General features: G+C 39.8%; 1 pseudogene; it reads right to left on the bottom strand.

Moving 5' to 3' along the window:
- Positions 1-5,517: 5,517 nt before the first annotated feature.
- LOC129509367 (40S ribosomal protein S4, X isoform-like) lies at positions 5,518-6,394 on the bottom strand (annotated as a pseudogene).
- Positions 6,395-10,176: the final 3,782 nt, after the last annotated feature.

Here is a 10,176-nt window from a genome sequence, read left to right as displayed (position 1 = left end):
TTTTTATACATTCTTGCCTTGTTGTGATATTCCAAATAAAATGGTAATTCAATGATGAAATTTTCTCCTTTCAGAGCCCCAGCATACAATTAGCAGGGGATGCGGCAAGCTCCTATAGTACTTCGTTGCATTATGAACTCATTATGAAAACGAAAAGGGTTTTTACTAATCTTCAGATGGACAGAAAGGCAGCTGTGGATAATATCACCTATTACATTCTGCTAGTGACTGCATCCCGTGCCTTAGGCAGCTTATGCAATGCCTGTTTACCATTAAAATTTCATTTACTCTCATTAAATCAATTTCCGAAAGAATTTCTCTATCAGTGGCAATTTCACATGTAGAAAAAAGTAAGTAACTGAGCCTTTTAAAGCTTGTATACAGGAGGTTTGTGGGGTCTCCATTTTCCATGTCTGGCCTGATTTTGTGCTGACCTAATCTCAGAGGAACGAAGGAGGGAAGGAGGAAGGAAAGAAAGAGGGAGGAAGGAAGGAAGGAAACAAGAAAGGAAGATAGGAAGTTGCAATTAATCAACTCCTACCAGAATAACCAGTGCAATAACTATAGTCCATTGCAAACAGCATTGAATTGCTTCATGTGGAATATCTACTGATAACTTGAATAAAAGCTTGAAAAGAGTAATATTGAGTTAAAGGGGAAATTGGTTATGTATATTACCGTGTATGGCAAAGCTTGAAAGCTGGTTCTCATCAAGTAAGGTTATCCGCTACCTGTATATAATAGTCTCATTCTAACAGAATCTGACTTCCCATCAAACTCACCTTTTTTTTTTAAGATTTTATTTATTTATTCATGAAAGAGAGAGAGAGAGAGAGGGGCAGAGACACAGGCAGAGGGAGAAGCAGGCTCCATGCAGGGAGCCCAACATGGGACTTGAACCTGGGTCTCCAGGATCATATCCCAGGCTGAAGGTGGCTCTAAACCCCTGGGCCACCGGGACTGCCCCAAACTCACCTTTTAAGATAGCTCTCCAACTGGTATAACTTAAAGAATAGGACCTCTCCCTCCTACCCCCTTCAGATGCCTAGCCACTTGAAACACTCTTTATTCTGCTCTCCATTTATTCTCTGGTTCTCAGTTTCCTCGTTTGTAAAGACAGGATAGTAATAGCACCAACCTCATTAAGTTGAGAATTAAATGACATAATGTATGTAAAATGTATAGAAAATGACTGGTGTTATGAGTCTTACATGAATGTTGTTCGAGAAAAATACTGGTGCAGGTGTTTCAGCCACACCATTGCACATACGCGTCCTTCACTTTTTGCAAAATCACACCCTAAACATAACAGCGCTCACTGAGAAAAAATAGGGTGAGGAGCAGACCCTATTGAGGGCACTAACAAAAATGACAAGAATCCTGAAGATAGTAAGATTGAGCTGAATCCCCACTAGCCTTTGCCCTGAAAATCTATCTGCCTTCCATGTCTCAAAGCTTCCCCCGTGGAGACACAGGTCTTCAGCAACAGTCACTTAGATAAAGGACAGTTATATCCAAACTAAAAATGTGACTTGGAAGTTTGTTCTTTTTTATGTAGCTTTGTTTTTTGTTGTTGTCTTGTTTTAACATGGGAAAATATCTTCCCAAATTCTCAATCTTCCATTTGCAGTTTCTCCAGGGAGTTTAGCCTGGTGGCCAATAGAGCCGATACTTCAGGCCACTAAGCCAGCCCCTTTCCTCAACTACAAGAAGGTATTTAAAGACTTTTCAGCTTTTCTTTTCTTTCAAACGCTTCAAATACCATTAAAGTTTTGTTTTATTTAACTGTGGAAACGCTTACACGGTTGATTGCTTCAGACAAGAACACACTGGGAAAAACCATGTTTGGTCCAATTTGTTTTCTATGTCATGCTGATATCACTTCCCTAATTACTGATTGCATTTGAGTTGATTTGCATTTAAAAACACATATGTAGCAGAACAGACTGTAGATGTGATAAAAAGAAATCCAGAGGATTTGAGAACTGCGCTATAATAAACAGAGCCTTAGTGATCCAACTCCCCAGCATTCTTTTCAAAAGTGACTTGAGCCCAACTATTAAGTGCTAAAAATGCTGATCTTGTTAGAAGTTTGGAATAGTGTGTGCATTGGTGCACCCTGGCGGTAAGCAAAGACGATCAGACTTGATGGATTTGGCTAATATATTAACCAGAGAAGGCAGCTCTACCCTTTAAACTCCCTTTATATCTCAGCCAGTAATAAACAAACAAATAAAACAGCTTTGAGCTTTCTCACAGGACATTCTTCTGTTGGTGGTTTTTTCCCTTCCTTTGGTCATTACTCATTGCCTTTTTTTTTTCCTTTTCTCATTTCTCCTTCAAAACAGGTGAAAGTAAGCCTATTGTTGTTGTAAATGCAAGGGCTGTTTTCCTGAAAGATTTTAGGTGCTAACCCCTTTGCGGGGGGGGGGGGGGGGGGAGGGTGAGTAATGGGAATGTCATATTACCACAAGCAGTGGTCCTCCAAGAGCCACTGGAGGACATAACTCATGCCCCTACAGACTGCTTGGCATACCCACTCTCCCTGCTTTTTGTTGAAAGACAGTATCACCAGACAAAAGAAAAACACAAACTGTTGTGGATAAGGCATCAACTGCTATGTCAGCAGCAAGATAATGAGCCTTGAAATGTTGTCGACATTTGTTCTACTATCTACATGGCACGTAATCACACTCTAAAGATCCCAGTGGTAGAAAAAAACAATACAAAACCTATTTCACTTTGCTCCATCTCTTTGCAGCCCCAGGCTGCACAGGTTTCCCTAAAAGGTAACATTTTCTGAAGTCCTGCATCCAATCTTTGAACACACGAATAGTTATTAGACAAAGTGGGGACTAGCTGAGTTGTACATTGGTGAAGTCGATGGAACATAAGCAACGTTGGTTATGATCATTAATGAATGAAAAGGCAGCTGATCTCAGAAGAACGCAGAGTTGGATTCCTCCTCCAGTTAGGAAAATATGAGAGAGGTGGCCCATGTGGATGTGTCTTGAATCCCCTCATGCTTGCAGCCATCTCCCACAGCCTTACTGGTTGATAGGATAAGTCATCAGTGTCTGTCTCATTTCATTCAGCTTATTTCGTACACTCTGTAGCCTCAGAACTCCTAATAATAGTGTCTAGACTCTGGCCATAGGTCCTCTGAGACCATATTCTTTCTGAATTCAGTAACAACTGTCAAGTCCAATGGATAAAACCAGGTTCCCATGTGGCTGACATCTTTACTACATGGTCTAATTATGCAATCCCATGCTCTTCTCTCAGAAATGACCTCTCTGTGGCTATTTTCATGGGTCTCTCTCTCTCTCTCTCACTCTCACTTTCATTCTGACTGCCTGCCCCTTCATTTCGGCCTCTCTCAGTATGACAGCTCTATTTTCTTATCCGCAGACTCTACGAGGCCTGTAGCTTTGCTGTTGCCCTGAAGCATTAACTTGCTTCTGGCTCTGGCTTGCCATGAGGTCAGAGCTGACCCCATGTCTTCATGGCTGTTTGATCCAGTATTCACTACCGTATGATCAGAGTAGTCTCCAATCATATCCCTTGAGGCAAAAGTCTGAGATAGAGAATCTGCTTGATTACAATCAAACCAAAGGATGAACTGATTTTGGGCTGGGTATATGCTCCTGGTTTAATCAGTTGTGGATGGTGGTGGTGGTGGGCATGCTCTCCATCCGGTCGGCCTCATAGAGAGCATTGAGTAAAGGCCATTGACTGTGAGTTCCTGGCATAAGGGTTCTTCACTCTGTGCCCTCCACCCATCTCTACTGTGGTCCATTATTTATCTCTTGTTAGTCCCCTGTTCTCCCCCATCAATCCTTTGCTACATCCACAGCAGAAGTTTTGTCATCTTTGCCTTACTGTTTCCTCCCTTTGCAAATGTTATTTTCTCTGCCTGAAATATCCTTTACCATTTCTTTATCTGTACATTTTTTTCTTTGTCTGCAAAATTTGTCTTTTAAATGCAACTTCACCTTCTCTGGAACTTTCACCTGACTTTTTTAGGCATTGCTGCTCATCTCTGAGTTCCCAGTCTCCTGGGTGCTTACTGCCATTTTAGCACTATACCCATGGGCCCTGTTTAGTAGCACACTTGTCTTCCCTGATAGAATGCTTGCCCCTTGACTACCTCTTAGTTATCATAGTTTCTTCACCAATGCTTAGGATCATGTCAGGAATGCAGTAGGGACTCAGTAAAAGTTTTCTGAAAGAATCTATACATAAGTGAAAGAATCCATATATAAGTGAATGAGGTATTTGAAGCAAATGTGGAGATAGTAAATCAGGGATTAGTAAAAAAGAAAGAAAAGGAATGCTACTACTCATTTTACAAATGACAGTCATTCTCTCAAGATGCTTTTTTTTGTCAAACACATACACCTATGTTAGGCAAATTTTTATTGTCTCAATTGATTTTTCTAAAAAATTAAGGCTACATTTATGGTTATGGAAAAGAAATTGATGCTATATACCATGGATCCCATTAAAACGAACCTCTTTACGGTAAAATAAACTGTACCTTTTCTTAATGTTGACATCCTTAGGGAAATTCTTACCATAGCAAAACTTGAAATTGGTAGACACTATTCAATCTTTCTAAACTGTGTTAATCTGAGGTCAAAGTAAGAGATAAGAAAAGAGTTTCATTTATAGAAAATGTAGAATTATACAACTTTTAAACAAAGAATTCTGTTACTTATCACTGCAAATAAATGGCCCCAAAATTAAGTGGCCTAAAACAAGTTTTTTATATATCTCAATATTTTATTTTTTTTAAAGATTTTATTTATTTATTCATGAGAGACACACAGAGAGAGACTCCATGCAGGGAGCATGTGGGACTCGATGTCCATGTGAGACTACATGTGGGACTGCATATGGGACTGCATATGGGACTCGATCCCGGGTCTCCAGGATCACACCCTGAGCCGAAGGTGGCGCTAAACCACTGAGCCACCCGGGCTGCCCTTATCTCAATATTTTATTAACCACAAATTCAAGTAGGACGCAACAGTGTGATTCTTCTGCTTCATAGGTCATCCACTGTGGTCACTTTGTGATAGTTAGCTAGAAACTGGGTTGTTCAGGACAACTTTCTCGCATGCCTGGTGACCAGATAGGTATTCTGGAAGCCTGGGGACAGCAGGGCTCCTCTCCTCTCTATGTAGTCTCAGGACCTCTTCAGCACTGAACCTGAACTTTATGTATGACAGCTATAGGCTCCAAGAGACAAAGACAAAAGCCACCATCATCCTAAAGATCAGGACCAGAACTGATGGAGTATCACTCTCATGGTGCTCTATTGCTCAAAGCAGTGACAGGCTAGGCTAGATTCAAGGGCATGGAGAAATAGACTTCATCCTTTGATAGCATGTGATATAAGCAAAGAAGAAATAAAAGTGGTCACCTTGGGGACAGCTACCACAGAAATATAACTTTATTACTTTTTTATCGTGTTGTATTATCTTTAATTAAGTATAAAGACTTCTAATCATGTCATCTAGAGACCATTTCACCCACTGCTTTGTTTGACTGCTTTGTTTGGCTCTTGTCTCTCTCTTCAGCAATAGTGAGGCAGATACTCTTTCCACAGGGAAGAGAAATCCACGGTTTGTTGCCTTGGCCAATAACAAAAATGTTGGAGAGCTGGGTGGCAAAACTGTTGCCATTGGGATCTTTCACATGAACTACATCGAAAGAACCAAAGTGTCTCACTCTGTCGATGGTCATGCCAATTCTTTCCAGGTTTGCACCTCCAGTCACCATACAGAGAGTGTCTGTACCAGTATCAAACTTGATGAAACCAGTAATCTTTCCAGTCTCCAAATCAGTCTGAATGGTGTCATTCACCTTGATGAGGGGATCAGGATAGCAGATGGTGCAAGTATCATGGGTCACCAGATGAGGAATTCCTTTTGTCCCCACGAAGATCCTTCTCACTTTGCACAACTTATACCTCCTTATGCCTTATGCCTCCTTATGCACAACTTATGCCTCCTCAGGTATAATCCAACGAAGAGCAAAGTGACCCTTGGTGTGATAGATCAGATGGAAATTCTCCCCAGTATTGTCAGTGCTTGATCACATCCTTAAAGCCAGCAGGGTAGGTTGTATCAGTTCAGACCTTGCCATCATTCTTCATAAAAATACTGCTTACAGATCTTCTTTACTTTTTCCCCTGTTAGGGCATACCTAAATTTGTTCTTTATGAAAATGATGAGAGGGAGACACTCTCTCAGCTTATGGGGACCTTGTGAGTAGATGCACGAGCGGCAAACACATCAGTCAGGTTATCCAGCATCCAATGCTTTGGAACTGCTACACACTTTACATGCTTTTTGGGGTCAAGAGCCAAAGTTGCAGTAGGTACAAAAAGATAATTTTACAACTTTTAAGAAGATAGAGTAATTTGATTCAAGTTCAAATAGATCACTGAGTAGTTATTGAATATCTATTGTGTGCCTTATTTTCCATTTAATTTTTATTTGGCCTGCATTAGAGTCCTTAAAAGACCCATTTTCATGGAAAAGATGCCATTGCTAATGACAGTTTTGGGGGAAAAAAATCTAAATTTGGCCTTAAAAAAAGAACTAGCCCTCCCTGGATTGGGTCTCAGCAGAGGCAGAAGCTTCAGTCTAGCTACCTGTGTGAGTATAGGCAGCTTAGCTGGCCTTCTTAGGGTTCCTGGTTCTTTACCTGAAAAATTAATTAATCTTTACTTAGTGTCTACTCTCTCTGTACTGATCTAAGTACTGATGATACAAAGAAACACAAGACTATTTCCTCAAAGAATGCAAGGAAAGGGACACATTCACAGATAATTATGATGCAGTTTTATAACAGTTGGCACTGACTGCTAAGGTCTCTTTCTTATCTAAAGTCATGTGACCCTATGAGTTTTTAATTAACTTACAAATAATTATATGTAAATGAGTATCTTGGAAGAATTTATTGTCTTAAGGGTTTAAAATATGCATCTGTGCAATTTATTTGCATTATTAATTTGTAATTAACTGCATTTTAATGTCTTATTACAGAATCATAAGACTCTAAGACTGAAAGTGGTCAGGAATGCATTCATTCCAATTCCCTCTTTTGCAGACAAAGAATCTGGGAAACAGAGAGGCTAAGGGACTTGTCTTCCATCACACAGCTTGTTACTGGCAAAGGCAGGCCAGGCCAACATGTCCCACACTTTACATGCCTGCTTGCCTGTAAAGACATTTTAGTCCAGCATCTCTCTCCCTACTAAGATGCTAAATTCCAGAGCTCTGTAAAATTTATTGCATTTTGTTTATCTTCTCCAGAACTCTTGTGCTGTTTTGATAAAAAGAACTTTAATCCATTTCACAACTTTTGGAAATTATATAGTGGTATGCTGACACACACTTCTTTGGCCATGGAAGGAAGTTGAACTATATAAACACTAAGAAATACTATTCCAAGTTCAATTCCCATTTGCTCTACAATTCTTTTTTTTTTAAGATTTTATTTATTCATTCATGAGAGACACACAGAGACAGAGACAGAGAGAGAGAGGCAGAAACACAGGCAGAGGGAGCAGGCTCCATGCAGGGAGCCCGACGCGGGACTCAATCCCAGTTCTCCAGGATCACGCCCTGGGCCAAAGGCAGGCGCCAAACCTCTGAGCCACCCAGGGATCCCCTGCTCTACAATTCTTAATTGGAGTAAGTTTAAATAATTCAGCTGTTTACAAATACAAAGATTTCTTCATTACTCAAGCCATGTAGTATCCTATTTTTTTTATTACTCATAATCAACAAGAGATGTACTAAAGATATGGTTTCTCTCTCTGAGTTGTCCGGAAGAAGCATACATTTCTAGAATTTTGGCACTAGAAGGGATCTTAAAATACTTTTAAGAAAAAAAAAAAAACTTCCATGTGAATCTCCATATTTTACAGATGTAAAAGATGAAGCCAAAGGGTCAACAGCCTTTTCTAAGGTCCCAGACAGCCTTCCCCAAACGAAACCAGAGTTCAGCTCTCTGATTCCCAGGCAGGGCCCATGTCTAAATGAAAGAGCTTTGCTGAAATATTCTCAGAAAATTGTATTTTCATTTTTGATGAATGTAAGGATGCAATTAAACCTATTCTCCTCCAAAAACAAGTGCTGATATTTGCTATACATCAGAGAAAAGCTTCCAAAAGCTCTCCTGCCCTCTCATTCACAAAGACATTTTCTCCTCAAGCAGTTTGATTGTTCTATATAGATATGCCCTGGATAACCAGTAAACAATCAATTTGTCTTAATGAAAGTCAGACAAAAGGGATGAGACTTTCATATTTGCCCCAGAGATTTTTGTTGGTATGAAAATGGTTTGCTATGGAAATTCCTTGAGCCAATGTTTTCTTCCCACAGATGTTTTCCTCAAAATTTTCCAAGTTAAGGGAAGGTTTGTATAGATATACTATAAACTAGAATAGAAAGTAGTAGGAGAGTAGGAGATAGCCACCTCTCACAGCGGCACTGAGTGCATTGGTGCTTGGTAGTGGCGCATCCGTCTTTCTGCTATTTCTCTTCCTTTAGCGCCAAAGACCATCAAATCTTCCTAAGTTTTCTTCATCTTTGTTCATGCTTCTCTCTAAACATCTACTTCTTATCTTACTGTGGTATTTCTTGCGTTTTCCTTTTTTGTAGGTATTGGTCCAAATCTACTTGAACACAGAACTATGTTCAGGTATCACAAGCATTTACGTCACAGAAGCAAATCATCTGGGGCACCTTGGTGGCTCAGCCAGTTAAGCACCTGCCTTGGGCTTAGGTCATGATCCCAGGGTCCTGGGACTGAACCTCACATATAGGGCTCACTGCTTGGCAGGAAGCCTACTTCTCCCTCTCCCTCTGCTTGTCCTTCCTCCTGCTTGTGTTTTCTTTCTCTCTGTCAAATAAATCAATAAAATCTTAAAAAAAAAAGAAAGAAGAAGAAAGAAGAAAGAAAGAAAGAAAGAAAGAAAGAAAGAAAGAAAGAAAGAAAGAAAAGAAAGAAAGAAAGAAAAGCCAATCATCTAAGGGAAAGAATGGATCTTTCACTTTTACTCTTTCTGTATTGATTATATTATATTATATTATATTATATTATATTATATTATATTATATTATATTATATTATACCTTGACTCCACCTATATTTTGAGTTGAATAGGAAGTCTTTAGTTATTTTAAAAATAGGCCCCCACTGAACAGGCTCACCTCTTTTGACCTAATTATGAAGAAAACACCTAGACTTTTCAAAAATATTCTGACTCCCAAACAGAACTGATATTGTATTAAATCTGACCTTTGGGACACAAACCCCTGAGGCTATTCACTTCTTCTTTTCAGTGGTATTTGCTGATATTTTCCTCTGGTTCTAATGTAGCTTAAAGTCTGTCTTTAAGACAGCTTTTAAAAAATTAGAGAGAAAGCAAAAAGCTAGCCTCAAGGCATAGGCAAACAGTCCAGACTCATCCCTTTGGCAGGCTGAGAAACTTCCATTTGGTTGTGGCAGCAAGCCTAATGAGAAGAAAGCCATTAATTAAATAAACAAAACATTGCAGTTTGGTCAGAGGAGCAATATAGGTAGCAGCACATCAGCCAACTCCCAGCCCTTTCTAGGAGAGAATTACTCATGTTCTAAGGAGTTGGTTTTGTTTAACCTACTGCAATCACTTCCAGAAAAAAAGAACTTCAGAGTATAAGTTTAGGAATCATCAAGCTTCTCTTGCACTTTGGCTTAGAGGCTAAAGTTAACCGTAACATCTTGGTTGCATTCCCTCCACATGAGGAAAGACTAAAAGAATCGTCTCAATCTCCAGGTTTTAGGAGATACATAGCCTAGAACAGTTCTCTTGGTTCTTTTCTTAGATGACTTTACTTACTGGCTCCCATACCTTTGGTTTCTCATGACCTTCCCTGAAAATTTGGGACCACCTCACTCTGGGTCCTGTCTTCTCTCCACTGTACTAGTCATGGTGGAGATACATGATGAAAAAAGCCCTGAGTGCTTTTCTCTGTTATCTGGTCCCTAGCACAGCTGTGGTACCTCATTGGAACCTGGCCTAATGGTTTTCTGCAGTCAGATAATTATTCACAGGACTTATCTTCATTGAGCACATGCTGGGGAGAAAAATAATAGCAGGATACAGGAAACATT

This window comes from Nyctereutes procyonoides, unplaced genomic scaffold, assembly GCF_905146905.1.
Source record: "Nyctereutes procyonoides isolate TBG_1078 unplaced genomic scaffold, NYPRO_anot_genome, whole genome shotgun sequence".
Classification (NCBI taxonomy): Eukaryota; Metazoa; Chordata; class Mammalia; order Carnivora; family Canidae; genus Nyctereutes; species Nyctereutes procyonoides.
Note: the sequence above shows the minus strand (reverse complement) of the source record. Positions and strands in the feature narration are given on the sequence as shown.